This window comes from Peromyscus maniculatus, chromosome 3, assembly GCF_049852395.1.
Source record: "Peromyscus maniculatus bairdii isolate BWxNUB_F1_BW_parent chromosome 3, HU_Pman_BW_mat_3.1, whole genome shotgun sequence".
NCBI lineage: Eukaryota > Metazoa > Chordata > Mammalia > Rodentia > Cricetidae > Peromyscus > Peromyscus maniculatus.
In genome coordinates, this window is record NC_134854.1 from 130,053,423 (window position 1) to 130,061,109 (window position 7,687).

The window sequence follows — 7,687 nt, forward strand, 5'->3', positions numbered from 1 at the left end:
TCTGTGGATGTTCATCCCATAAGCACTGTGGCCTATAGTGCAACATTGACTGTGTCTAAAGAATATCGCATTACTCTCTTACTGTGCAGCTATTTAGTTTAGTGCTCAACTAATAGAAGCAATTGTTTCTAAGACCAAAAAGGAGAGAAGAATCATTGGATCCGCTGGGAAAGTTCATGGCTTTCATAGTAGTGACTTCTTGATGGATTTTCTAGGATAACATTGATTTTTTACTTTATACCATTTTCTCCTTAGACATTAACATTAAACTCTTACTCTGGGTAAACCACACTGCCAGTGTGCCTCACCCCTCATTTCTTGAACCCCCTCTACCACATCTCCAAACAGTTTGCTGGGTTCCTGTAATGAGATAACCACCATAACAGGAAACAAATGCTTTCTAGAGGATGTACACTCCTTCAGTGAACCACTTCACTAGGACTTTCTTTCTCATACTAATCTAACATACTCTCTGAGGTGGTTTGAATGAGATGCGCCTCATTGTCTCAGGCAATTGACCACTTGGTCCCTTGTAGGTGATGCTGTTTAGGGAAACTTAGGAGGTGTGGTCATGTTAGAGAAAATGTGTCACTGGGGCAGGCTTTTAGATTTCAAAGCCTTAAGTCCTTCCCAGGGTACTTTCTCTATTTCACGCATGTGGTTCAAGATGTGAGACCTCACCTCAGCTTCCCGATCCTCCTGATCCTGTTGTCATGCCTGCCACTTGCTGCCATGTCTCCCTACCATGAAGGACTCTATCCTCTGGAACCATAAGGCCAAATTAACTCCTTCTTCCATAAACAGCTTCAGTCATCATGTTTTATCACAGCAATAGAAAAGTAATGAATACACCATCCTGTAAAACCTCTGCAGATAGCTCCCAAACCAGGAACAACTGCCCCCAATCTGGCAGCATTGAAATCTAAAGCCCTACACTACTATTTCCAAATTCACTGACATTGCAAATTTTACATGAGAAAGATTGGGAGTTCCCCCACATATGGGATTACTCCATGACCTGGGAGTCTACAGTCCTTCATTCCCAGAAGCAAAGGTGAGTGGTGATAATGGAGGTCAATCAAATTCTGTTTGCTTTGGTTGATGCTATGCCTGAGCTACATAGTCATTTATTGTGCCTCTGAAAAACTCATCACTTTGATAAGCTCATAGTGTGTAATAGTATATTCTATTAAGATGTCTCAGGTATTTAAAATTTTGCCTCCAACTATTTATTTTACTGGTTTACAGGTTTAAACACAAAGGAAATATAGCCATAGTACATTCCACTGGTGAACAAATGTATGTAGATCATGAGTTGCTCCTACACTTATTTCTGTTTTAATTCCATTAAGGAGGATAGTGGTCCTCTAAATCCTACAAAATGAAGCACTAGGAAAAGGATGAGGAGACTCTAGACCCAACTAACCTTCATAGGAACTAACCAGGAACTAATTGTATCTACCATCTCTAAGATGGCTAATCTTAGTTGTCAATGCTACATACCCGGGAAGAGCAAACCTCAGTTAGGGAATTTCCTCCATCAGACTGGCTTGTGGGCATTTCTTTGAAGCATTTTTTTGTTAATTGATATAGGAGGGCCCAGTGTACCTTGGGTATTACCATCACTAGGTAGGTGGGCCTAGAGTGTATAAAAAAAAAAAAAAAACTAGCTGAGCGGACCATTGGGAACAAACCAGGAAGTAGCTTTCTACCATGGTTTCTGCTTCAGTTCCTGCTTGAACTCCTGGCCTGATGTCCCTCAGTGATGGATTATGAGCATGGAGGTGTAAACCAAATAAATTCTTCTTCCTTAAGTTGCTTTTGGTCACGTTCTTTATCACATTAACAGAAAGCAAAGCAGAACAATCTGTCATCCCCCAAATTCTCCTCTACTTATGTAGTTTCCAGAACCCTGTTAATTGGGGGAATTGCTTCTTTTTTTTTTCTAATCCAAGTATTTGTACAATAGAAATGTAAACATTTTGTTCAACAAAGAGCTTGAAAACTGATATTCCTGAGGCCAGTCTGCAGGCCATAAAGATGAATAAAGATTGGGCACATGCTATGTGCAGAAGTTTCTCAAAATAGTACAAAAGGATAGAGCTGGAGAGATGGCTCAGTTTAAGAGCACTTACTGCTCCTGAAGAAGACCTGGGCTCAGTTCCCGGCACCCACATGGTGGCTCACAACCATCTGTAACTCCAGGTGCAGTGGACCCAAGGCCTGTCTGACCTCAGAGGGCTCCTGCATGCAGATGCTTATACACACACACTCCAGCACAAAAACATGCACACATAATAAAAATAATCACAAAACATTCAAAATAGAACCATGTGGTCCAGCTGTACCACTCCCTGGCATATACCCAAATGGTTTTTATATCCTTCTACAGAGACATTTGCACATCCATCTTCATTGCCGCTCTATTAATATAACTTAGCAACAGAGGTGGGGGGGGAGGGGGGGAGGTTGGGCACAGGTTAGGGAGTGAGAATAGTAGATTACAGGTAAAACAAAAGTATTGGGATGGAATTGTTAGAATTGGAAGGTTTGAATAGGGAGGGGCTTAGAAGTATGGAAGAAGTCAGAGGGTAATGGGAAGAGCTAACCCAAACAAATGATGTACAAAAAACCATATGGAAGCCTACTATCTCAAAACCCAATTAAAATATATTAGAGGGGTAGTAGAATACATGCGATATGAAAGAAGGTTGGCAAATACTAAGAGCTAAAGGATAGAGTGAGGACAGGCACAAGGAGATGGGGTAAAGAAGGGGGTAGAGGCTAGGTTAACCACACTTAGTAAAATGTGAAAAAGTCTTAAAACCCAATAGTTCATAAAGCTAATTGAAAATATAACTTAAAAAATAGCTAAAAATGGGCCAGGCGGTTGTAATACATGCCTTTAATCCGAGCACTTGGTAGGCAGAGGCAGGCAGATCTCTGTAATTTCAAGGCCAGCCTGGTCTACAAAGCTAGTTCTTAAGATAGCCAAGGCTACAAAAGAAACCCTGTCTCACAAAAAAAAAAAAAAAAATTAAAATGGAATGACTCTGTATGAGTATGAGTGAACAATGCAACTCCCAGAGGACATGGATTATTAAATGAAAATCTCAAGGCAAGGCATGGTATACCTCCCTATGATTTAAAAGTCAGGGAGGCCCCAGAGATCTCCAAAAACAACATAGGTTAGTGCCATTGCTCTCGGTTACCCAACATAATTCATGGTTAAGGTATGAAGATGTAGCTCATGACCAAACTTCAATGTTGCTACTCTCCACAAACCGATACCTCAAATGACCCAAATCATCAGAAACCCACAAGAGAGGGCAATTCCTATTTCTACAGAATTTCTCATAACACCCATTCATTCATTCATTCATTCACTGACTTCAAATTTAACCAATCACTACTCTAACGTGAATGAGAACAGATACCCAGGACAGAGCACTCAAGATGCACCAATCACTTTCCTTACATTATCTCATCTTATCTTTGTCACAGATCTGCAAGGTAGAAACTATTACCTTCACTTAACAGGTGAATAAATAAATGAGGTTCATCATCATTACCTATGTGTTCAATGACCACACAATTTTGTCATAAATTAAATTGAAATCTGCCTTACCCACCCACTCTCAAATCTGGGTTTTTCTAGACCTCTACACTGTCTAATTTTAAAAAAATTTATAAATTTAGTGCTGGGAAGATTGTTGAGTTAGTAATGTGCTTGCCATGTATGTGTGAGAAACTGACTTTTGATGCTCAAAGTCCACGTAAAAGCCTAGTACAGTGACACATGACCATAATCTTAGAACTAGGAAGGTGGAGACAGGGGGATCCCTGGAGCCTGTAAACCAGCCAGTCCAGGCAAAGTGATGAGCTCCAGGTTCAGTAAATGATCCTGTCTCAAAAATTGATATGGGCAAATGATTGAGGAAGACACATTATGACAGGCTTACACATACACATACACACACACACACACACACACACACACACACACACACACATACACAGACAAGAGAGACAGAGAGAGAACATGCATACATATACAAATACATACACACACACACACACACATATACATACACACACACACACATATGATTGATTTCATACTATGTACTTTCTACTATAGAAAACAGACTACACCACATTTCAAGATTGACATTTTTCAGGGATGTCACTCACTAGTAGAGTATGTGATAAGCATGTACAAAACCTGGGGTTTGATCCTAAGCACCAAATAAATAAAAATCAAATAGGAGCTTTTCTAGGAACTGTATCACAGGGAGGAAAAATCAAGGATACTCACCAGCCAATACTCACCAACCACCCCATCTCAATTCCAGATGCATCAAAATTACAGCTTTCTTCAACTTTCTAAGAGTACAACTTAAGTAAGACCCTCTCTGAAAACTGCCCGGCAGTCAGGAAGGAAGGACACTGGGTGTGAACTCAAGAAGAGGAGCAATTTTTTGGAGCTCTACCAAGAAGATGAAATGAACCTTTTAATTTTACACTGGGTTATTTCAAAAGGCCTATTTTAAAGGATGCTTATAAAGAGAAATCCAAGGGAGTCTGCTTAAGGGATCCCTAATAAGCTTAGGGAGTTTATTAGGACATTAAACTGGAGAAAACAACTCACTAAACAGAATGGGCAAAATCATCACAGAGTCCTGGAAGGTTGATGTCCTGTCCCACCCTGCTCCTGCTGCCTGAGTCAGTCTATACCAGCCAAGCCCACAAGGGAGCAAAGACACCAGGCCTATGTGCCCCTCAGCTTAAGGTAGCCCTGAGGCCACACACTAGGGGCTAGCGCTTCAAGGCCACAAGTGGAACAAGTACCCACTACAGATCCTGAGTGACATTCACCTGGAGGAGTGGAGTATCTGTTCAGGAAAACATTAAGAACCTACTATGGTGATATTTTATTTGTACTGAAATGTGATTTTATTTGTATGTTAATAAATAAAGTTGCTTGGGGGTCAGAGCTAATAGCAGAAGCTGGGCGGTGGTGGCACACACCTTTAATCCCGATCACATGACAGGCAGATCTCTGTGTGTTCAAGGATACAGCCAGCATGGAGACACACGCCTTTAATCTCAATACCAACCATAGAAGACCTGGAGCTCTGTATAGATAGGCAGTGATGGTGGAGGTCATGTGGTTGGATTTACAACCAATGAGAAGGCAGAACAGAAAGTCAATAAAAGGACAGACACACAGGAAGTAGGTCTCTTTCTGAGGGGAAGGACGACAGCGGCAGCGAAGGGTAAGAAAGGTTTTTTAGTATCAGCTCTTAGCTACTGCTCTAACCTCTTGGGCTTTTAACTCTGCATTTGGCTCTGTGTTTCTTATTTAATAAGACTGTTATATCTACAACCTACCATGATATTGAGACCTGGGCTGGAACTACAGCTTCTGGCATAAGATACTTTTTTGTTATAAAGACGTTGACTTCCTCACTTTGGAAAGTAACCCCATCCCTAGTAAAACAAATACTGTACAAAAGCTCATGGGCAGAGGATTCCTGTGGAATAACAACATGGAACAAGAATAGGACTTGTATACTGTTCTTAGGGCTGTCCAGTTTCAGAATCCCTTCCTATGTTAGAGAAAGTTTCACTTAATAAATCCTAATGTAGGTCGGGGGAGAAAACGCCCCTTCCATAATGGCTGAACGTAGCACACACTTGCTCTCTCTAAAGAATCTCTTGCCACAGGCAGCTGTTACTCCCATACTAGAAACAGATTCAGGCACTTCTAAAGCAAAAGAAGAGGTGATGGGTCACCCCTTTCTTGCTTGCAGTATGCTGCTGAAAAGCCATATCCAAGAAACATCAGCAGTACAAACTGGCTTCCAAGACTCAGTGGTACCCACCAGCAGATACTTTCCCTTCTGATGTTCTATGGTGTTTGTGACCTGACTCTCATCTTCTCGACTTTACAACTAATCTGTGTCCACTAACAATTCAATAAATGATTTTATATTTAATCAGCCAGAGTCTGTCTTTGATATTTGCAAGTAGGAACTGATTCAGTGAACATGCTTGTTATCATTAAAATACTTTAAGGTGTTCATTTCTTTCAAACTAGACTTAGAGGGAAACCTTAAGCATATTTTTTCCTGCTTGTCTGAGTGCTTATGACATCTCTGGGGTATAGAAACCAATCTCTTCCTTTTCATTCTACTGGCCATGAACTAATGAATAATCCCCTTGCTCTTCGGTGAGCTCAGTCTATTTAATCACATGATGCTTTGTCTTGTCACAAGGATATCTCAGAACAAAAGAAAGTTGTTCAGCATCACAAATGTCTCCAACCCGCTTCTCTACCTTAACATTGGACCAATTCCTTGAGTGTGAACCTTCATTTTCTTTAAGCTAGTAGCCACTTCAAAGAAGGGCTTTAGTCTCCTTCCCCCTTCACTGTGGTATTAACATTTGACATCATTCACAAGTAACTATTGATTGTGAGTGTGTAGTGGTATAATCCTCAGCAGGGTCATCACTTCCCTTTGCCCATTTCATTCAGGAAAAAAAAAATGTGATTCCATTCTTATTTTTAGTTATTTATTTCATTATTTTATTGTGTGTGGTGGTGTTTTGCCTGTTTGGCTGTCTGTACCACACATACAGTGCCCACAGAGACCAGAAGATACCTGGGGCTAGTGTAAGCTGTCATGCCATGCTGGGAATCAAACTAGGATCCTCTGGAAGAGTAGCCAATGCTCTTAACCTCTGAGCCATCTCTTGTACCCATGATTCTCTTCCTAATAGCTCCTCCCCTCTTTGTTTTATGGTATCATAAATTTCCTCGTCACTTTTTCAGAATTGCTGAAATCACTGAACGTTGGCTTTCAGACATCCTCCCATCCTGGGTCCAACAAGTTTCTCTTCCCAGTGCCCTACCCTTGAATTATCAGGATAATTTACATCCTATTTAACTCTTCCTCCATCTGCTTATGTCTATATGCTTTGTTATCTGATCCTTCAGCAAAAGCCAGTCAGGATTTCAAGTCTCTCCTATTCAAATGAGAAAAGCAGCTTACTGACCGTCTTTGTTACAAGTGACCTAGACTCCAGACTGAAAGCTTCCACCCTGTCACAAGCTTTACCAGCTCTCCTTGTAAGCACCAAGCCCCTAAGAAGCCATGCATCTCCCACTGCGTCCTCAGGGCTTGCAGCCCTACCCAGTACCCAAAGCAGGGAAGTTCAAGAGATTACTTTAAAGCATTGATTTCATTTACTATGGATCAGGAGTTCACAGTCATCCTCAGCTGCGTTATAAGTCTGAGGTCACTCTGGGGTAGATGAAAGCCTGTTGCAACAAAAAATTTCAATTAAAAATGGGGACTGGAGTGATGGTTCAGTGGTTAAGAGCATTTGTTCTTCTTGTAGAGGACCTAGGTTCAGTCAATGCCCTGTACCTACATGGTGGCTCACAACTATGCCTGACTGTGGTCCAGGGATTTCAGTGTCCTCTTTGAACTCAGCAGACACCATGGTGCACATTCATGCAAGCAAAACACCTGCACACATGAAATAAAATAAATTTTAAAAATTAAATAAAAGCATTGATTTAAGGAAATACCTACTTTCTTATTAACCCAGAAAAATTTAGTCCAATTGCATTCAACTCAAGAAGCATTTCCCTTGTACCTGCTATTGAACAAGCATC

General features: G+C 41.0%; 1 long non-coding RNA gene across 1 annotated transcript in view; it reads left to right on the top strand.

Moving 5' to 3' along the window:
- LOC121828076 (uncharacterized) overlaps positions 1-4,468 on the top strand; it is a 151,572-nt gene extending 147,104 nt beyond the window's left edge. The window contains exon 5 of the long non-coding RNA XR_013050054.1: positions 4,356-4,468. This is a non-coding gene — a long non-coding RNA (uncharacterized LOC121828076). The remainder of the gene's footprint in view (positions 1-4,355) is intronic.
- Positions 4,469-7,687: the final 3,219 nt, after the last annotated feature.